The sequence below is a fragment of the Carassius gibelio genome, chromosome A11 (assembly GCF_023724105.1).
Source record: "Carassius gibelio isolate Cgi1373 ecotype wild population from Czech Republic chromosome A11, carGib1.2-hapl.c, whole genome shotgun sequence".
In the NCBI taxonomy this organism is placed as follows: Eukaryota; Metazoa; Chordata; class Actinopteri; order Cypriniformes; family Cyprinidae; genus Carassius; species Carassius gibelio.
Window position 1 is genome coordinate 25,917,543 of NC_068381.1, and position 19,990 is coordinate 25,937,532.

Genomic DNA, 19,990 nt, shown 5'->3' on the forward strand with positions numbered 1-19,990 from the left:
TGCATGCTCCTTTTTGCTTCCCTCCTCAAAAATCCAGCAAATCTTCCTGCACCAGAAGTGACTTTTTGGCCAGCAGTAGAGCTACAGAACCCTGATATGTCGAGGTTCTGATCCAGCAAATCTTCCTGCACCAGAAGTGACTTTTTGGCCAGCAGTAGAGCTACAGAACCCTGATATGTCGAGGTTCTGACTAGCCCTTAGCCGCTTCGATAGCTCAGCTGGTAGAGCGGAGGACTGTAGGTTGGAGTGTTGGCCATCCTTAGGTCGCTGGTTCAACTCCGGCTCGAAGGAGGTGTTTTTTTCATGTTCCCACCAATGTTTTGGCTTGGAGCTGGCTTTCTCACAGCTGTCAGCAGAGCTTGAATTCGCAGTCCACAATTGGAAGGCAAAAGAGCTTTCCCTGACCGGGAATCGAACCCGGGCCGCGGCGGTGAGAGCGCCGAATCCTAACCACTAGACCACCAGGGATGGATGGGGGGCTGGAGGGCTCGTGGGCTGGTGGGCAGGAGGGCTGGAGGGCTCGTGGGCTGGTGGGCTGGTGGGCTGGAGGGCTGGTAGTCTGTTCTCCTGATAACAAGGTGAGAATGAGCAGACATCAATGCTTGCCACCGTCACATCGAAAACCAACAAGTCTGTAACAATCGGGGGTCTTTACTAATGGTGGGCCAGTGCCGCAATGGATAATGCGTCTGACTACGGATCAGAAGATTCTAGGTTCGACTCCTGGCTGGCTCGCTCTGTGCTTGTTTTTCTCCGGCTTATTTTGTTGTTGTGTTTTTTTTCTCCAAAGTCCAAAAGAAAAGGCAACTCTCTAGGCATTCTTCTATTTTTTCCAAAAAAAGGCACCTTCTGCACACCCATTCCGATGTCTAGGGGAGACACGGACATGCTTTGGTATTGCCATTCGTCTCACAAAATGCAGGCTGGTGGGCCAGTTGATTCTAGAAAAAACAATTTCATCGCTACTCTGTAACCGCTTTACTACTTTGAAGGGTGCAATGCCATGTGGTTTTGATGTCACAGGCTTGCCATTTTGAAGCCTTATCACTAATTGCCACCTGGACATTGAGAATAATTTGTAATCTGCATTAAACTGAACGAGCGAATAATCAGCAATTTTGCGGATTAAAAATTGGTCTCACTTTCATTATTAACCTCACAACATGTCAGTTTTGTACCTTGACAGACCGACGATAGGCAGTTTTTCCTCTAGATAACGGTTGCCATGTGTGTTTTCAGATGCATGACACAAGTATTTTCACCTGGACAAGACCTTAATTACCAGTTCGAGGTATAAATTCAGCAATCACAGGATTCTGGCCAAAAAACTGAACCATGTGTGAGTCAACAAACATGTCCCTTGAATGCATGCAACACTATATATTTCAGTAAACCGTCCCTTCGGATGATTCTTGTATTGCCAAATTATTATCACATTGTTACAGTCACACACCAAAAGCAACAGGCCACTACAAAACCCTGCGCCCACACTGGCCACATTTATGGAAAGTGGCCCACAAGCTTGTGGCCAGTTAAAGCTGGCCAGTTCCCATATGGTCTAGCAGTTAGGATTCCTGGTTTTCTCGTACGCAGCCAGGGGTTGACTCCAGTTTTTCCTCTAGATAAAGGTTGCCGTGTGTGTTTTCAAATGGATGACACGAGTATTTTCACTTGGACAAGAGCTTAATTACCAGTTTGAGGAATCAATTCTGCAATCACAGGAATCTGCCCAAATACACTGAACCCCCGGGTTGAGTGAAAAAACAGATTCCCTGAATGCATTCAACACTATATAATTCAGAAAACCGTCCTTTTGCATAATTCTTGTTTTGCCAAATTATTATCACATTGTTACAGTCACAGAACTAAAGCAACAGGCCACTACAAGGTCCTGCGCCCACGCTGACCACATGTATGGAAAGTGCTCCAGAAGCCCATGGCCAGTTTAAAGTGTCCAGATCCCATATGGTCTAGCGGTTAGGATTCCTGGTTTTCACCCAAGTGGCCCGGGTTCAACTCCCGGTATGGGAATGCATGCTCCTTTTTGCTTCCCTCCTCAAAAATCCAGCAAATCTTCCTGCACCAGAAGTGACTTTTTGGCCAGCAGTAGAGCTACAGAACCCTGAAATGTCGAGGTTCTGATCCAGCAAATCTTCCTGCACCAGAAGTGACTTTTTGGCCAGCAGTAGAGCTACAGAACCCTGATATGTCGAGGTTCTGACTAGCCCTTAGCCGCTTCGATAGCTCAGCTGGTAGAGCGGAGGACTGTAGGTTGGAGTGTTGGCCATCCTTAGGTCGCTGGTTCAACTCCGGCTCGAAGGAGGTGTTTTTTTCATGTTCCCACCAATGTTTTGGCTTGGAGCTGGCTTTCTCACAGCTGTCAGCAGAGCTTGAATTCGCAGTCCACAATTGGAAGGCAAAAGAGCTTTCCCTGACCGGGAATCGAACCCGGGCCGCGGCGGTGAGAGCGCCGAATCCTAACCACTAGACCACCAGGGATGGATGGTGGGCTGGAGGGCTCGTGGGCTGGTGGGCAGGAGGGCTGGAGGGCTCGTGGGCTGGTGGGCTGGTGGGCTGGTGGGCTGGAGGGCTGGTAGTCTGTTCTCCTGATAACAAGGTGAGAATGAGCAGACATCAATGCTTGCCACCGTCACATCGAAAACCAACAAGTCTGTAATAATCGGGGGTCTTTACTAATGGTGGGCCAGTGGCGCAATGGATAACGCGTCTGACTACGGATCAGAAGATTCTAGGTTCGGCTCCTGGCTGGCTCGCTCTGTGCTTGTTTTTCTCCGGCTTATTTTGTTGTTGTGTTTTTTTTCTCCAAAGTCCAAAAGAAAAGGCAACTCTCTAGGCATTCTTCTATTTTTTCCAAAAAAAGGCACATTCTGCACACCCATTCCGATGTCTAGGGGAGACACGGACATGCTTTGGTATTGCCATTCGTCTCACAAAATGCAGGCTGGTGGGCCAGTTGATTCTAGAAAGAACAATTTCATCGCTACTCTGTAACCGCTTTACTACTTTGAAGGGTGCAATGCCATGTGGTTTTGATGTCACAGGCTTGCCATTTTGAAGCCTTATCACTAATTGCCACCTGGACATTGAGAATAATTTGTAATCTGCATTAAACTGAACGAGCGAATAATCAGCATATTAAAAATTGGTCTCACTTTCATTATTAACCTCACAACATGTCAGTTTTGTACCTTGACAGACCGACGATAGGCAGTTTTTCCTCTAGATAACGGTTGCCATGTGTGTTTTCAGATGCATGACACAAGTATTTTCACCTGGACAAGACCTTAATTACCAGTTCGAGGTATAAATTCAGCAATCACAGGATTCTGGCCAAAAAACTGAACCATGTGTGAGTCAACAAACATGTCCCTTGAATGCATGCAACACTATATATTTCAGTAAACCGTCCCTTCGGATGATTCTTGTATTGCCAAATTATTATCACATTGTTACAGTCACACACCAAAAGCAACAGGCCACTACAAAACCCTGCGCCCACACTGGCCACATTTATGGAAAGTGGCCCACAAGCTTGTGGCCAGTTAAAGCTGGCCAGTTCCCATATGGTCTAGCAGTTAGGATTCCTGGTTTTCTTGTACGCAGCCAGGGGTTGACTCCAGTTTTTCCTCTAGATAAAGGTTGCCGTGTGTGTTTTCAAATGGATGACACGAGTATTTTCACTTGGACAAGAGCTTAATTACCAGTTTGAGGAATCAATTCTGCAATCACAGGAATCTGCCCAAATACACTGAACCCCCGGGTTGAGTGAAAAAACAGATTCCCTGAATGCAATCAACACTATATAATTCAGAAAACCGTCCTTTTGCATAATTCTTGTTTTGCCAAATTATTATCACATTGTTACAGTCACAGAACTAAAGCAACAGGCCACTACAAGGTCCTGCGCCCACGCTGACCACATGTATGGAAAGTGCTCCAGAAGCCCATGGCCAGTTTAAAGTGTCCAGATCCCATATGGTCTAGCGGTTAGGATTCCTGGTTTTCACCCAGGCGGCCCGGGTTCAACTCCCGGTATGGGAATGCATGCTCCTTTTTGCTTCCCTCCTCAAAAATCCAGCAAATCTTCCTGCACCAGAAGTGACTTTTTGGCCAGCAGTAGAGCTACAGAACCCTGAAATGTCGAGGTTCTGATCCAGCAAATCTTCCTGCACCAGAAGTGACTTTTTGGCCAGCAGTAGAGCTACAGAACCCTGATATGTCGAGGTTCTGACTAGCCCTTAGCCCCTTCGATAGCTCAGCTGGTAGAGCGGAGGACTGTAGGTTGGAGTGTTGGCCATCCTTAGGTCGCTGGTTCAACTCCGGCTCGAAGGAGGTGTTTTTTTCATGTTCCCACCAATGTTTTGGCTTGGAGCTGGCTTTCTCACAGCTGTCAGCAGAGCTTGAATTCGCAGTCCACAATTGGAAGGCAAAAGAGCTTTCCCTGACCGGGAATCGAACCCGGGCCGCGGCGGTGAGAGCGCCGAATCCTAACCACTAGACCACCAGGGATGGATGGTGGGCTGGAGGGCTCGTGGGCTGGTGGGCAGGAGGGCTGGAGGGCTGGAGGGCTCGTGGGCTGGTGGGCTGGTGGGCTGTTGGGCTGGAGGGCTGGTAGTCTGTTCTCCTGATAACAAGGTGAGAATGAGCAGACATCAATGCTTGCCACCGTCACATCGAAAACCAACAAGTCTGTAACAATCGGGGGTCTTTACTAATGGTGGGCCAGTGGCGCAATGGATAACGCGTCTGACTACGGATCAGAAGATTCTAGGTTCGACTCCTGGCTGGCTCGCTCTGTGCTTGTTTTTCTCCGGCTTATTTTGTTGTTGTGTTTTTTTTCTCCAAAGTCCAAAAGAAAAGGCAACTCTCTAGGCATTCTTCTATTTTTCCAAAAAAAGGCACATTCTGCACACCCATTCCGATGTCTAGGGGAGACACGGACATGCTTTGGTATTGCCATTCGTCTCACAAAATGCAGGCTGGTGGGCCAGTTGATTCTAGAAAGAACAATTTCATCGCTACTCTGTAACCGCTTTACTACTTTGAAGGGTGCAATGCCATGTGGTTTTGATGTCACAGGCTTGCCATTTTGAAGCCTTATCACTAATTGCCACATGGACATTGAGAATAATTTGTAATCTGCATTAAACTGAACGAGCGAATAATCAGCATATTAAAAATTGGTCTCACTTTCATTATTAACCTCACAACATGTCAGTTTTGTACCTTGACAGACCCACGATAGGCAGTTTTTCCTCTAGATAACGGTTGCCATGTGTGTTTTCAGATGCATGACACAAGTATTTTCACCTGGACAAGACCTTAATTACCAGTTCGAGGTATAAATTCAGCAATCACAGGATTCTGGCCAAAAAACTGAACCATGTGTGAGTCAACAAACATGTCCCTTGAATGCATGCAACACTATATATTTCAGTAAACCGTCCCTTCGGATGATTCTTGTATTGCCAAATTATTATCACATTGTTACAGTCACACACCAAAAGCAACAGGCCACTACAAAACCCTGCGCCCACACTGGCCACATTTATGGAAAGTGGCCCACAAGCTTGTGGCCAGTTAAAGCTGGCCAGTTCCCATATGGTCTAGCAGTTAGGATTCCTGGTTTTCTTGTACGCAGCCAGAGGTTGACTCCAGTTTTTCCTCTAGATAAAGGTTGCCGTGTGTGTTTTCAAATGGATGACACGAGTATTTTCACTTGGACAAGAGCTTAATTACCAGTTTGAGGAATCAATTCTGCAATCACAGGAATCTGCCCAAATACACTGAACCCCCGGGTTGAGTGAAAAAACAGATTCCCTGAATGCATACAACACTATATAATTCAGAAAACCGTCCTTTTGCATAATTCTTGTTTTGCCAAATTATTATCACATTGTTACAGTCACAGAACTAAAGCAACAGGCCACTACAAGGTCCTGCGCCCACGCTGACCACATGTATGGAAAGTGCGCCAGAAGGCCATGGCCAGTTTAAAGTGTCCAGATCCCATATGGTCTAGCGGTTAGGATTCCTGGTTTTCACCCAGGCGGCCCGGGTTCAACTCCCGGTATGGGAATGCGTGCTCCTTTTTGCTTCCCTCCTCAAAAATCCAGCAAATCTTCCTGCACCAGAAGTGACTTTTTGGCCAGCAGTAGAGCTACAGAACCCTGATATGTCGAGGTTCTGACTAGCCCTTAGCCCCTTCGATAGCTCAGCTGGTAGAGCGGAGGACTGTAGGTTGGAGTGTTGGCCATCCTTAGGTCGCTGGTTCAACTCCGGCTCGAAGGAGGTGTTTTTTTCATGTTCCCACCAATGTTTTGGCTTGGAGCTGGCTTTCTCACAGCTGTCAGCAGAGCTTGAATTCGCAGTCCACAATTGGAAGGCAAAAGAGCTTTCCCTGACCGGGAATCGAACCCGGGCCGCGGCGGTGAGAGCGCCGAATCCTAACCACTAGACCACCAGGGAGGGATGGTGGGCTCGTGGGCTGCTGGGCTGGTGGGCTGGTGGGCTGGAGGGCTGGTAGTCTGTTCTCCTGATAACAAGGTGAGAATGAGCAGACATCAATGCTTGCCACCGTCACATCGAAAACCAACAAGTCTGTAACAATCGGGGGTCTTTACTTTTGGTGGGCCAGTGGCGCAATGGATAACGCGTCTGACTACGGATCAGAAGATTCTAGGTTCGACTCCTGGCTGGCTCGCTCTGTGCTTGTTTTTCTCCGGCTTATTTTGTTGTTGTGTTTTTTTTCTCCAAAGTCCAAAAGAAAAGGCAACTCTCTAGGCATTCTTCTATTTTTTCCAAAAAAAGGCACATTCTGCACACCCATTCCGATGTCTAGGGGAGACACGGACATGCTTTGGTATTGCCATTCGTCTCACAAAATGCAGGCTGGTGGGCCAGTTGATTCTAGAATGAACAATTTCATCGCTACTCTGTAACCGCTTTACTACTTTGAAGGGTGCAATGCCATGTGGTTTTGATGTCACAGGCTTGCCATTTTGAAGCCTTATCACTAATTGCCACCTGGACATTGAGAATAATTTGTAATCTGCATTAAACTGAACGAGCGAATAATCAGCATATTAAAAATTGGTCTCACTTTCATTATTAACCTCACAACATGTCAGTTTTGTACCTTGACAGACCGACGATAGGCAGTTTTTCCTCTAGATAACGGTTGCCATGTGTGTTTTCAGATGCATGACACAAGTATTTTCACCTGGACAAGACCTTAATTACCAGTTCGAGGTATAAATTCAGCAATCACAGGATTCTGGCCAAAAAACTGAACCATGTGTGAGTCAACAAACATGTCCCTTGAATGCATGCAACACTATATATTTCAGTAAACCGTCCCTTCGGATGATTCTTGTATTGCCAAATTATTATCACATTGTTACAGTCACACACCAAAAGCAACAGGCCACTACAAAACCCTGCGCCCACACTGGCCACATTTATGGAAAGTGGCCCACAAGCTTGTGGCCAGTTAAAGCTGGCCAGTTCCCATATGGTCTAGCAGTTAGGATTCCTGGTTTTCTTGTACGCAGCCAGGGGTTGACTCCAGTTTTTCCTCTAGATAAAGGTTGCCGTGTGTGTTTTCAAATGGATGACACGAGTATTTTCACTTGGACAAGAGCTTAATTACCAGTTTGAGGAATCAATTCTGCAATCACAGGAATCTGCCCAAATACACTGAACCCCCGGGTTGAGTGAAAAAACAGATTCCCTGAATGCATTCAACACTATATAATTCAGAAAACCGTCCTTTTGCATAATTCTTGTTTTGCCAAATTATTATCACATTGTTACAGTCACAGAACTAAAGCAACAGGCCACTACAAGGTCCTGCGCCCACGCTGACCACATGTATGGAAAGTGCTCCAGAAGCCCATGGCCAGTTTAAAGTGTCCAGATCCCATATGGTCTAGCGGTTAGGATTCCTGGTTTTCACCCAGGCGGCCCGGGGTCAACTCCCGGTATGGGAATGCATGCTCCTTTGTGCTTCCCTCCTCAAAAATCCAGCAAATCTTCCTGCACCAGAAGTGACTTTTTGACCAGCAGTAGAGCTACAGAACCCTGAAATGTCGAGGTTCTGATCCAGCAAATCTTCCTGCACCAGAAGTGACTTTTTGGCCAGCAGTAGAGCTACAGAACCCTGATATGTCGAGGTTCTGACTAGCCCTTAGCCCCTTCGATAGCTCAGCTGGTAGAGCGGAGGACTGTAGGTTGGAGTGTTGGCCATCCTTAGGTCGCTGGTTCAACTCCGGCTCGAAGGAGGTGTTTTTTTCATGTTCCCACCAATGTTTTGGCTTGGAGCTGGCTTTCTCACAGCTGTCAGCAGAGCTTGAATTCGCAGTCCACAATTGGAAGGCAAAAGAGCTTTCCCTGACCGGGAATCGAACCCGGGCCGCGGCGGTGAGAGCGCCGAATCCTAACCACTAGACCACCAGGGATGGATGGTGGGCTGGAGGGCTCGTGGGCTGGTGGGCAGGAGGGCTGGAGGGCTCGTGGGCTGGTGGGCTGGTGGGCTGGAGGGCTGGTAGTCTGTTCTCCTGATAACAAGGTGAGAATGAGCAGACATCAATGCTTGCCACCGTCACATCGAAAACCAACAAGTCTGTAACAATCGGGGGTCTTTACTAATGGTGGGCCAGTGGAGCAATGGATAACGCGTCTGACTACGGATCAGAAGATTCTAGGTTCGACTCCTGGCTGGCTCGCTCTGTGCTTGTTTTTCTCCGGCTTATTTTGTTGTTGTGTTTTTTTTCTCCAAAGTCCAAAAGAAAAGGCAACTCTCTAGGCATTCTTCTATTTTTTCCAAAAAAAAGGCACATTCTGCACACCCATTCCGATGTCTAGGGGAGACACGGACATGCTTTGGTATTGCCATTCGTCTCACAAAATGCAGGCTGGTGGGCCAGTTGATTCTAGAAAGAACAATTTCATCGCTACTCTGTAACCGCTTTACTACTTTGAAGGGTGCAATGCCATGTGGTTTTGATGTCACAGGCTTGCCATTTTGAAGCCTTATCACTAATTGCCACCTGGACATTGAGAATAATTTGTAATCTGCATTAAACTGAACGAGCGAATAATCAGCATATTAAAAATTGGTCTCACTTTCATTATTAACCTCACAACATGTCAGTTTTGTACCTTGACAGACCGACGATAGGCAGTTTTTCCTCTAGATAACGGTTGCCATGTGTGTTTTCAGATGCATGACACAAGTATTTTCACCTGGACAAGACCTTAATTACCAGTTCGAGGTATAAATTCAGCAATCACAGGATTCTGGCCAAAAAACTGAACCATGTGTGAGTCAACAAACATGTCCCTTGAATGCATGCAACACTATATATTTCAGTAAACCGTCCCTTCGGATGATTCTTGTATTGCCAAATTATTATCACATTGTTACAGTCACACACCAAAAGCAACAGGCCACTACAAAACCCTGCGCCCACACTGGCCACATTTATGGAAAGTGGCCCACAAGCTTGTGGCCAGTTAAAGCTGGCCAGTTCCCATATGGTCTAGCAGTTAGGATTCCTGGTTTTCTTGTACGCAGCCAGGGGTTGACTCCAGTTTTTCCTCTAGATAAAGGTTGCCGTGTGTGTTTTCAAATGGATGACATGAGTATTTTCACTTGGACAAGTGCTTAATTACCAGTTTGAGGAATCAATTCTGCAATCACAGGAATCTGCCCAAATACACTGAACCCCCGGGTTGAGTGAAAAAACAGATTCCCTGAATGCATACAACACTATATAATTCAGAAAACCGTCCTTTTGCATAATTCTTGTTTTGCCAAATTATTATCACATTGTTACAGTCACAGAACTAAAGCAACAGGCCACTACAAGGTCCTGCGCCCACGCTGACCACATGTATGGAAAGTGCGCCAGAAGCCCATGGCCAGTTTAAAGTGTCCAGATCCCATATGGTCTAGCGGTTAGGATTCCTGGTTTTCACCCAGGCGGCCCGGGTTCAACTCCCGGTATGGGAATGCATGCTCCTTTTTGCTTCCCTCCTCAAAAATCCAGCAAATCTTCCTGCACCAGAAGTGACTTTTTGGCCAGCAGTAGAGCTACAGAACCCTGATATGTCGAGGTTCTGACTAGCCCTTAGCCCCTTCGATAGCTCAGCTGGTAGAGCGGAGGACTGTAGGTTGGAGTGTTGGCCATCCTTAGGTCGCTGGTTCAACTCCGGCTCGAAGGAGGTGTTTTTTTCATGTTCCCACCAATGTTTTGGCTTGGAGCTGGCTTTCTCACAGCTGTCAGCAGAGCTTGAATTCGCAGTCCACAATTGGAAGGCAAAAGAGCTTTCCCTGACCGGGAATCGAACCCGGGCCGCGGCGGTGAGAGCGCCGAATCCTAACCACTAGACCACCAGGGAGGGATGGTGGGCTGGAGGGCTCGTGGGCTGCTGGGCTGGTGGGCTGGAGGGCTGGAGGGCTGGAGGGCTGGTAGTCTGTTCTCCTGATAACAAGGTGAGAATGAGCAGACATCAATGCTTGCCACCGTCACATCGAAAACCAACAAGTCTGTAACAATCGGTGGTCTTTACTTTTGGTGGGCCAGTGGCGCAATGGATAACGCGTCTGACTACGGATCAGAAGATTCTAGGTTCGACTCCTGGCTGGCTCGCTCTGTGCTTGTTTTTCTCCGGCTTATTTTGTTGTTGTGTTTTTTTTTCTCCACAGTCCAAAAGAAAAGGCAACTCTCTAGGCATTCTTCTATTTTTTCCAAAAAAAGGCACATTCTGCACACCCATTCCGATGTCTAGGGGAGACACGGACATGCTTTGGTATTGCCATTCGTCTCACAAAATGCAGGCTGGTGGGCCAGTTGATTCTAGAATGAACAATTTCATCGCTACTCTGTAACCGCTTTACTACTTTGAAGGGTGCAATGCCATGTGGTTTTGATGTCACAGGCTTGCCATTTTGAAGCCTTATCACTAATTGCCACCTGGACATTGAGAATAATTTGTAATCTGCATTAAACTGAACGAGCGAATAATCAGCATATTAAAAATTGGTCTCACTTTCATTATTAACCTCACAACATGTCAGTTTTGTACCTTGACAGACCGACGATAGGCAGTTTTTCCTCTAGATAACGGTTGCCATGTGTGTTTTCAGATGCATGACACAAGTATTTTCACCTGGACAAGACCTTAATTACCAGTTCGAGGTATAAATTCAGCAATCACAGGATTCTGGCCAAAAAACTGAACCATGTGTGAGTCAACAAACATGTCCCTTGAATGCATGCAACACTATATATTTCAGTAAACCGTCCCTTCGGATGATTCTTGTATTGCCAAATTATTATCACATTGTTACAGTCACACACCAAAAGCAACAGGCCACTACAAAACCCTGCGCCCACACTGGCCACATTTATGGAAAGTGGCCCACAAGCTTGTGGCCAGTTAAAGCTGGCCAGTTCCCATATGGTCTAGCAGTTAGGATTCCTGGTTTTCTCGTACGCAGCCAGGGGTTGACTCCAGTTTTTCCTCTAGATAAAGGTTGCCGTGTGTGTTTTCAAATGGATGACACGAGTATTTTCACTTGGACAAGAGCTTAATTACCAGTTTGAGGAATCAATTCTGCAATCACAGGAATCTGCCCAAATACACTGAACCCCCGGGTTGAGTGAAAAAACAGATTCCCTGAATGCATACAACACTATATAATTCAGAAAACCGTCCTTTTGGATAATTCTTGTTTTGCCAAATTATTATCACATTGTTACAGTCACAGAACTAAAGCAACAGGCCACTACAAGGTCCTGCGCCCACGCTGACCACATGTATGGAAAGTGCGCCAGAAGCCCATGGCCAGTTTAAAGTGTCCAGATCCCATATGGTCTAGCGGTTAGGATTCCTGGTTTTCACCCAGGCGGCCCGGGTTCAACTCCCGGTATGGGAATGCATGCTCCTTTTTGCTTCCCTCCTCAAAAATCCAGCAAATCTTCCTGCACCAGAAGTGACTTTTTGGCCAGCAGTAGAGCTACAGAACCCTGATATGTCGAGGTTCTGACTAGCCCTTAGCCCCTTCGATAGCTCAGCTGGTAGAGCGGAGGACTGTAGGTTGGAGTGTTGGCCATCCTTAGGTCGCTGGTTCAACTCCGGCTCGAAGGAGGTGTTTTTTTCATGTTCCCACCAATGTTTTGGCTTGGAGCTGGCTTTCTCACAGCTGTCAGCAGAGCTTGAATTCGCAGTCCACAATTGGAAGGCAAAAGAGCTTTCCCTGACCGGGAATCGAACCCGGGCCGCGGCGGTGAGAGCGCCGAATCCTAACCACTAGACCACCAGGGAGGGATGGTGGGCTGGAGGGCTGCTGGGCTGGTGGGCTGGAGGGCTGGAGGGCTGGAGGGCTGGTAGTCTGTTCTCCTGATAACAAGGTGAGAATGAGCAGACATCAATGCTTGCCACCGTCACATCGAAAACCAACAAGTCTGTAACAATCGGTGGTCTTTACTTTTGGTGGGCCAGTGGCGCAATGGATAACGCGTCTGACTACGGATCAGAAGATTCTAGGTTCGACTCCTGGCTGGCTCGCTCTGTGCTTGTTTTTCTCCGGCTTATTTTGTTGTTGTGTTTTTTTTTCTCCACAGTCCAAAAGAAAAGGCAACTCTCTAGGCATTCTTCTATTTTTTCCAAAAAAAGGCACATTCTGCACACCCATTCCGATGTCTAGGGGAGACACGGACATGCGTTTGGTATTGCCATTCGTCTCACAAAATGCAGGCTGGTGGGCCAGTTGATTCTAGAATGAACAATTTCATCGCTACTCTGTAACCGCTTTACTACTTTGAAGGGTGCAATGCCATGTGGTTTTGATGTCACAGGCTTGCCATTTTGAAGCCTTATCACTAATTGCCACCTGGACATTGAGAATAATTTGTAATCTGCATTAAACTGAACGAGCGAATAATCAGCATATTAAAAATTGGTCTCACTTTCATTATTAACCTCACAACATGTCAGTTTTGTACCTTGACAGACCGACGATAGGCAGTTTTTCCTCTAGATAACGGTTGCCATGTGTGTTTTCAGATGCATGACACAAGTATTTTCACCTGGACAAGACCTTAATTACCAGTTCGAGGTATAAATTCAGCAATCACAGGATTCTGGCCAAAAAACTGAACCATGTGTGAGTCAACAAACATGTCCCTTGAATGCATGCAACACTATATATTTCAGTAAACTGTCCCTTCGGATGATTCTTGTATTGCCAAATTATTATCACATTGTTACAGTCACACACCAAAAGCAACAGGCCACTACAAAACCCTGCGCCCACACTGGCCACATTTATGGAAAGTGGCCCACAAGCTTGTGGCCAGTTAAAGCTGGCCAGTTCCCATATGGTCTAGCAGTTAGGATTCCTGGTTTTCTCGTACGCAGCCAGGGGTTGACTCCAGTTTTTCCTCTAGATAAAGGTTGCCGTGTGTGTTTTCAAATGGATGACACGAGTATTTTCACTTGGACAAGAGCTTAATTACCAGTTTGAGGAATCAATTCTGCAATCACAGGAATCTGCCCAAATACACTGAACCCCCGGGTTGAGTGAAAAAACAGATTCCCTGAATGCATACAACACTATATAATTCAGAAAACCGTCCTTTTGGATAATTCTTGTTTTGCCAAATTATTATCACATTGTTACAGTCACAGAACTAAAGCAACAGGCCACTACAAGGTCCTGCGCCCACGCTGACCACATGTATGGAAAGTGCGCCAGAAGCCCATGGCCAGTTTAAAGTGTCCAGATCCCATATGGTCTAGCGGTTAGGATTCCTGGTTTTCACCCAGGCGGCCCGGGTTCAACTCCCGGTATGGGAATGCATGCTCCTTTTTGCTTCCCTCCTCAAAAATCCAGCAAATCTTCCTGCACCAGAAGTGACTTTTTGGCCAGCAGTAGAGCTACAGAACCCTGATATGTCGAGGTTCTGACTAGCCCTTAGCCCCTTCGATAGCTCAGCTGGTAGAGCGGAGGACTGTAGGTTGGAGTGTTGGCCATCCTTAGGTCGCTGGTTCAACTCCGGCTCGAAGGAGGTGTTTTTTTCATGTTCCCACCAATGTTTTGGCTTGGAGCTGGCTTTCTCACAGCTGTCAGCAGAGCTTGAATTCGCAGTCCACAATTGGAAGGCAAAAGAGCTTTCCCTGACCGGGAATCGAACCCGGGCCGCGGCGGTGAGAGCGCCGAATCCTAACCACTAGACCACCAGGGAGGGATGGTGGGCTCGTGGGCTGGTGGGCTGGAGGGCTGGAGGGCTGGTAGTCTGTTCTCCTGATAACAAGGTGAGAATGAGCAGACATCAATGCTTGCCACCGTCACATCGAAAACCAACAAGTTTGTAACAATCGGGGGTCTTTACTTTTGGTGGGCCAGTGGCGCAATGGATAACGCATCTGACTACGGATCAGAAGATTCTAGGTTCGACTCCTGGCTGGCTCGCTCTGTGCTTGTTTTTCTCCGGCTTATTTTGTTGTTGTGTTTTTTTTCTCCAAAGTCCAAAAGAAAAGGCAACTCTCTAGGCATTCTTCTATTTTTTCCAAAAAAAGGCACATTCTGCACACCCATTCCGATGTCTAGGGGAGACACGGACATGCTTTGGTATTGCCATTCGTCTCACAAAATGCAGGCTGGTGGGCCAGTTGATTCTAGAATGAACAATTTCATCGCTACTCTGTAACCGCTTTACTACTTTGAAGGGTGCAATGCCATGTGGTTTTGATGTCACAGGCTTGCCATTTTGAAGCCTTATCACTAATTGCCACCTGGACATTGAGAATAATTTGTAATCTGCATTAAACTGAACGAGCGAATAATCAGCATATTAAAAATTGGTCTCACTTTCATTATTAACCTCACAACATGTCAGTTTTGTACCTTGACAGACCGACGATAGGCAGTTTTTCCTCTAGATAACGGTTGCCATGTGTGTTTTCAGATGCATGACACAAGTATTTTCACCTGGACAAGACCTTAATTACCAGTTCGAGGTATAAATTCAGCAATCACAGGATTCTGGCCAAAAAACTGAACCATGTGTGAGTCAACAAACATGTCCCTTGAATGCATGCAACACTATATATTTCAGTAAACCGTCTCTTCGGATGATTCTTGTATTGCCAAATTATTATCACATTGTTACAGTCACACACCAAAAGCAACAGGCCACTACAAAACCCTGCGCCCACACTGGCCACATTTATGGAAAGTGGCCCACAAGCTTGTGGCCAGTTAAAGCTGGCCAGTTCCCATATGGTCTAGCAGTTAGGATTCCTGGTTTTCTTGTACGCAGCCAGGGGTTGACTCCAGTTTTTCCTCTAGATAAAGGTTGCCGTGTGTGTTTTCAAATGGATGACACGAGTATTTTCACTTGGACAAGAGCTTAATTACCAGTTTGAGGAATCAATTCTGCAATCACAGGAATCTGCCCAAATACACTGAACCCCCGGGTTGAGTGAAAAAACAGATTCCCTGAATGCATACAACACTATATAATTCAGAAAACCGTCCTTTTGCATAATTCTTGTTTTGCCAAATTATTATCACATTGTTACAGTCACAGAACTAAAGCAACAGGCCACTACAAGGTCCTGCGCCCACGCTGACCACATGTATGGAAAGTGCGCCAGAAGCCCATGGCCAGTTTAAAGTGTCCAAATCCCATATGGTCTAGCGGTTAGGATTCTTGGTTTTCACCCAGGCGGCCCGGCTTCAACTCCCGGTATGGGAATGCATGCTCCTTTTTGCTTCCCTCCTCAAAAATCCAGCAAATCTTCCTGCACCAGAAGTGACTTTTTGGCCAGCAGTAGAGCTACAGAACCCTGATATGTCGAGGTTCTGATCCAGCAAATCTTCCTGCACCAGAAGTGACTTTTTGGCCAGCAGTAGAGCTACAGAACCCTGATATGTCGAGGTTCTGACTAGCCCTTAGCCCCTTCGATAGCTCAGCTGGTAGAGCGGAGGACTGTAGGTTGGAGTGTTGGCCATCCTTAGGTCGCTGGTTCAACTCCGGCTCGAAGGAGGTGTTTTTTTCATGTTCCCACCAATGTTTTGGCTTGGAGCTGGCTTTCTCACAGCTGTCAGCAGAGCTTGAATTCGCAGTCCACAATTGGAAGGCAAAAGAGCTTTCCCTGACCGGGAATCGAACCCGGGCCGCGGCGGTGAGAGCGCCGAATCCTAACCACTAGACCACCAGGGATGGATGGTGGGCTGGAGGGCTCGTGGGCTGGTGGGCTGGTGGGCAGGAGGGCTGGAGGGCTCGTGGGCTGGTGGGCTGGTGGGCTGGTGGGCTGGAGGGCTGGTAGTCTGTTCTCCTGATAACAAGGTGAGAATGAGCAGACATCAATGCTTGCCACCGTCACATCGAAAACCAACAAGTCTGTAACAATCGGGGTCTTTACTAATGGTGGGCCAGTGGCGCAATGGATAACGCGTCTGACTACGGATCAGAAGATTCTAGGTTCGACTCCTGGCTGGCTCGCTCTGTGCTTGTTTTTCTCCGGCTTATTTTGTTGTTGTGTTTTTTTCTCCAAAGTCCAAAAGAAAAGGCAACTCTCTAGGCATTCTTCTATTTTTTCCAAAAAAAGGCACATTCTGCACACCCATTCCGATGTCTAGGGGAGACACGGACATGCTTTGGTATTGCCATTCATCTCACAAAATGCTGGCTGGTGGGCCAGTTGATTCTAGAATGAACAATTTCATCGCTACTCTGTAACCGCTTTACTACTTTGAAGGGTGCAATGCCATGTGGTTTTGATGTCACAGGCTTGCCATTTTGAAGCCTTATCACTAATTGCCACCTGGACATTGAGAATAATTTGTAATCTGCATTAAACTGAACGAGCGAATAATCAGCATATTAAAAATTGGTCTCACTTTCATTATTAACCTCACAACATGTCAGTTTTGTACCTTGACAGACCGACGATAGGCAGTTTTTCCTCTAGATAACGGTTGCCATGTGTGTTTTCAGATGCATGACACAAGTATTTTCACCTGGACAAGACCTTAATTACCAGTTCGAGGTATAAATTCAGCAATCACAGGATTCTGGCCAAAAAACTGAACCATGTGTGAGTCAACAAACATGTCCCTTGAATGCATGCAACACTATATATTTCAGTAAACCGTCCCTTCGGATGATTCTTGTATTGCCAAATTATTATCACATTGTTACAGTCACACACCAAAAGCAACAGGCCACTACAAAACCCTGCGCCCACACTGGCCACATTTATGGAAAGTGGCCCACAAGCTTGTGGCCAGTTAAAGCTGGCCAGTTCCCATATGGTCTAGCAGTTAGGATTCCTGGTTTTCTCGTACGCAGCCAGGGGTTGACTCCAGTTTTTCCTCTAGATAAAGGTTGCCGTGTGTGTTTTCAAATGGATGACACGAGTATTTTCACTTGGACAAGAGCTTAATTACCAGTTTGAGGAATCAATTCTGCAATCACAGGAATCTGCCCAAATACACTGAACCCCCGGGTTGAGTGAAAAAACTGATTCCCTGAATGCATACAACACTATATAATTCAGAAAACCGTCCTTTTGGATAATTCTTGTTTTGCCAAATTATTATCACATTGTTACAGTCACAGAACTAAAGCAACAGGCCACTACAAGGTCCTGCGCCCACGCTGACCACATGTATGGAAAGTGCGCCAGAAGCCCATGGCCAGTTAAAAGTGTCCAGATCCCATATGGTCTAGCGGTTAGGATTCCTGGTTTTCACCCAGGCGGCCCGGGTTCAACTCCCGGTATGGGAATGCATGCTCCTTTTTGCTTCCCTCCTCAAAAATCCAGCAAATTGGAGTGTTGGCCATCCTTAGGTCGCTGGTTCAACTCCGGCTCGAAGGAGGTGTTTTTTTCATGTTCCCACCAATGTTTTGGCTTGGAGCTGGCTTTCTCTCAGCTGTCAGCAGAGCTTGAATTCACAGTCCACAATTGGAAGGCCAAAGAGCTTTCCCTGACCGGGAATCGAACCCGGGCCGCGGCGGTGAGAGCGCCGAATCCTAACCACTAGACCACCAGGGAGGGATGGTGGGCTGGAGGGCTGGTGGGCTGGAGGGCTGGAGGGCTGGAGGGCTGGAGGGCTGGAGGGCTGGTAGTCTGTTCTCCTGATAACAAGGTGAGAATGAGCAGACATCAATGCTTGCCACCGTCACATCGAAAACCAACAAGTCTGTAACAATCGGGGGTCTTTACTTTTGGTGGGCCAGTGGCGCAATGGATAACGCATCTGACTACGGATCAGAAGATTCTAGGTTCGACTCCTGGCTGGCTCGCTCTGTGCTTGTTTTTCTCTGGCTTATTTTGTTGTTGTGTTTTTTTTTCTCCTAAGTCCAAAAGAAAAGGCAACTCTCTAGGCATTCTTCTATTTTTTCCAAAAAAAGGCACATTCTGCACACCCATTCCGATGTCTAGGGGAGACACGGACATGCTTTGGTATTGCCATTCGTCTCACAAAATGCAGGCTGGTGGGCCAGTTGATTCTAGAATGAACAATTTCATTGCTACTCTGTAACCGCTTTACTACTTTGAAGGGTGCAATGCCATGTGGTTTTGATGTCACAGGCTTGCCATTTTGAAGCCTTATCACTAATTGCCACCTGGACATTGAGAATAATTTGTAATCTGCATTAAACTGAACGAGCGAATAATCAGCATATTAAAAATTGGTCTCACTTTCATTATTAACCTCACAACATGTCAGTTTTGTACCTTGACAGACCGACGATAGGCAGTTTTTCCTCTAGATAACGGTTGCCATGTGTGTTTTCAGATGCATGACACAAGTATTTTCACCTGGACAAGACCTTAATTACCAGTTCGAGGTATAAATTCAGCAATCACAGGATTCTGGCCAAAAAACTGAACCATGTGTGAGTCAACAAACATGTCCCTTGAATGCATGCAACACTATATATTTCAGTAAACCGTCCCTTCGTATGATTCTTGTATTGCCAAATTATTATCACATTGTTACAGTCACACACCAAAAGCAACAGGCCACTACAAAACCCTGCGCCCACACTGGCCACATTTATGGAAAGTGGCCCACAAGCTTGTGGCCAGTTAAAGCTGGCCAGTTCCCATATGGTCTAGCAGTTAGGATTCCTGGTTTTCTTGTACGCAGCCAGGGGTTGACTCCAGTTTTTCCTCTAGATAAAGGTTGCCGTGTGTGTTTTCAAATGGATGACACGAGTATTTTCACTTGGACAAGAGCTTAATTACCAGTTTGAGGAATCAATTCTGCAATCACAGGAATCTGCCCAAATACACTGAACCCCCGGGTTGAGTGAAAAAACAGATTCCCTGAATGCATACAACACTATATAATTCAGAAAACCGTCCTTTTGCATAATTCTTGTTTTGCCAAATTATTATCACATTGTTACAGTCACAGAACTAAAGCAACAGGCCACTACAAGGTCCTTCGCCCACGCTGACCACATGTATGGAAAGTGCGCCAGAAGCCCATGGCCAGTTTAAAGTGTCCAAATCCCATATGGTCTAGCGGTTAGGATTCCTGGTTTTCACCCAGGCGGCCCGGGTTCAACTCCCGGTATGGGAATGCATGCTCCTTTTTGCTTCCCTCCTCAAAAATCCAGCAAATCTTCCTGCACCAGAAGTGACTTTTTGGCCAGCAGTAGAGCTACAGAACCCTGATATGTCGAGGTTCTGACTAGCCCTTAGCCCCTTCGATAGCTCAGCTGGTAGAGCGGAGGACTGTAGGTTGGAGTGTTGGCCATCCTTTGGTCGCTGGTTCAACTCCGGCTCGAAGGAGGTGTTTTTTTCATGTTCCCACCAATGTTTTGGCTTGGAGCTGGCTTTCTCACAGCTGTCAGCAGAGCTTGAATTCGCAGTCCACAATTGGAAGGCAAAAGAGCTTTCCCTGACCGGGAATCGAACCCGGGCCGCGGCGGTG

At 46.8% G+C, this 19,990-nt stretch overlaps 22 non-coding genes across 22 annotated transcripts; 12 read left to right on the forward strand and 10 right to left on the reverse strand.

Annotated features, from left to right (window-relative positions):
• Positions 1–396: 396 nt before the first annotated feature.
• trnae-cuc (transfer RNA glutamic acid (anticodon CUC)) lies at positions 397–468 on the reverse strand. The gene has a single exon. It is a non-coding gene; the product is annotated as a tRNA-Glu (tRNA).
• Positions 469–2,427: 1,959 nt separating this feature from the next.
• trnae-cuc (transfer RNA glutamic acid (anticodon CUC)) lies at positions 2,428–2,499 on the reverse strand. The gene has a single exon. It is a non-coding gene; the product is annotated as a tRNA-Glu (tRNA).
• Positions 2,500–3,990: 1,491 nt separating this feature from the next.
• Positions 3,991–4,062, forward strand: trnae-uuc (transfer RNA glutamic acid (anticodon UUC)). Its single transcript has one exon. It is a non-coding gene; the product is annotated as a tRNA-Glu (tRNA).
• Positions 4,063–4,458: 396 nt separating this feature from the next.
• Positions 4,459–4,530, reverse strand: trnae-cuc (transfer RNA glutamic acid (anticodon CUC)). Its single transcript has one exon. It is a non-coding gene; the product is annotated as a tRNA-Glu (tRNA).
• A 210-nt stretch (positions 4,531–4,740) lies between these two features.
• trnar-acg (transfer RNA arginine (anticodon ACG)) lies at positions 4,741–4,813 on the forward strand. Its single transcript has one exon. It is a non-coding gene; the product is annotated as a tRNA-Arg (tRNA).
• A 1,215-nt stretch (positions 4,814–6,028) lies between these two features.
• Positions 6,029–6,100, forward strand: trnae-uuc (transfer RNA glutamic acid (anticodon UUC)). The gene has a single exon. It is a non-coding gene; the product is annotated as a tRNA-Glu (tRNA).
• A 317-nt stretch (positions 6,101–6,417) lies between these two features.
• trnae-cuc (transfer RNA glutamic acid (anticodon CUC)) lies at positions 6,418–6,489 on the reverse strand. The gene has a single exon. It is a non-coding gene; the product is annotated as a tRNA-Glu (tRNA).
• A 162-nt stretch (positions 6,490–6,651) lies between these two features.
• On the forward strand, positions 6,652–6,724 carry trnar-acg (transfer RNA arginine (anticodon ACG)). Its single transcript has one exon. It is a non-coding gene; the product is annotated as a tRNA-Arg (tRNA).
• A 1,684-nt stretch (positions 6,725–8,408) lies between these two features.
• trnae-cuc (transfer RNA glutamic acid (anticodon CUC)) lies at positions 8,409–8,480 on the reverse strand. The gene has a single exon. It is a non-coding gene; the product is annotated as a tRNA-Glu (tRNA).
• Positions 8,481–9,964: 1,484 nt separating this feature from the next.
• trnae-uuc (transfer RNA glutamic acid (anticodon UUC)) lies at positions 9,965–10,036 on the forward strand. Its single transcript has one exon. It is a non-coding gene; the product is annotated as a tRNA-Glu (tRNA).
• A 317-nt stretch (positions 10,037–10,353) lies between these two features.
• Positions 10,354–10,425, reverse strand: trnae-cuc (transfer RNA glutamic acid (anticodon CUC)). The gene has a single exon. It is a non-coding gene; the product is annotated as a tRNA-Glu (tRNA).
• Positions 10,426–10,603: 178 nt separating this feature from the next.
• Positions 10,604–10,676, forward strand: trnar-acg (transfer RNA arginine (anticodon ACG)). The gene has a single exon. It is a non-coding gene; the product is annotated as a tRNA-Arg (tRNA).
• Positions 10,677–11,893: 1,217 nt separating this feature from the next.
• Positions 11,894–11,965, forward strand: trnae-uuc (transfer RNA glutamic acid (anticodon UUC)). Its single transcript has one exon. It is a non-coding gene; the product is annotated as a tRNA-Glu (tRNA).
• A 317-nt stretch (positions 11,966–12,282) lies between these two features.
• trnae-cuc (transfer RNA glutamic acid (anticodon CUC)) lies at positions 12,283–12,354 on the reverse strand. The gene has a single exon. It is a non-coding gene; the product is annotated as a tRNA-Glu (tRNA).
• A 170-nt stretch (positions 12,355–12,524) lies between these two features.
• On the forward strand, positions 12,525–12,597 carry trnar-acg (transfer RNA arginine (anticodon ACG)). Its single transcript has one exon. It is a non-coding gene; the product is annotated as a tRNA-Arg (tRNA).
• Positions 12,598–13,815: 1,218 nt separating this feature from the next.
• On the forward strand, positions 13,816–13,887 carry trnae-uuc (transfer RNA glutamic acid (anticodon UUC)). The gene has a single exon. It is a non-coding gene; the product is annotated as a tRNA-Glu (tRNA).
• A 317-nt stretch (positions 13,888–14,204) lies between these two features.
• trnae-cuc (transfer RNA glutamic acid (anticodon CUC)) lies at positions 14,205–14,276 on the reverse strand. Its single transcript has one exon. It is a non-coding gene; the product is annotated as a tRNA-Glu (tRNA).
• Positions 14,277–16,187: 1,911 nt separating this feature from the next.
• On the reverse strand, positions 16,188–16,259 carry trnae-cuc (transfer RNA glutamic acid (anticodon CUC)). Its single transcript has one exon. It is a non-coding gene; the product is annotated as a tRNA-Glu (tRNA).
• Positions 16,260–16,468: 209 nt separating this feature from the next.
• On the forward strand, positions 16,469–16,541 carry trnar-acg (transfer RNA arginine (anticodon ACG)). Its single transcript has one exon. It is a non-coding gene; the product is annotated as a tRNA-Arg (tRNA).
• Positions 16,542–17,756: 1,215 nt separating this feature from the next.
• Positions 17,757–17,828, forward strand: trnae-uuc (transfer RNA glutamic acid (anticodon UUC)). Its single transcript has one exon. It is a non-coding gene; the product is annotated as a tRNA-Glu (tRNA).
• A 196-nt stretch (positions 17,829–18,024) lies between these two features.
• Positions 18,025–18,096, reverse strand: trnae-cuc (transfer RNA glutamic acid (anticodon CUC)). Its single transcript has one exon. It is a non-coding gene; the product is annotated as a tRNA-Glu (tRNA).
• Positions 18,097–19,564: 1,468 nt separating this feature from the next.
• trnae-uuc (transfer RNA glutamic acid (anticodon UUC)) lies at positions 19,565–19,636 on the forward strand. Its single transcript has one exon. It is a non-coding gene; the product is annotated as a tRNA-Glu (tRNA).
• Positions 19,637–19,990: the final 354 nt, after the last annotated feature.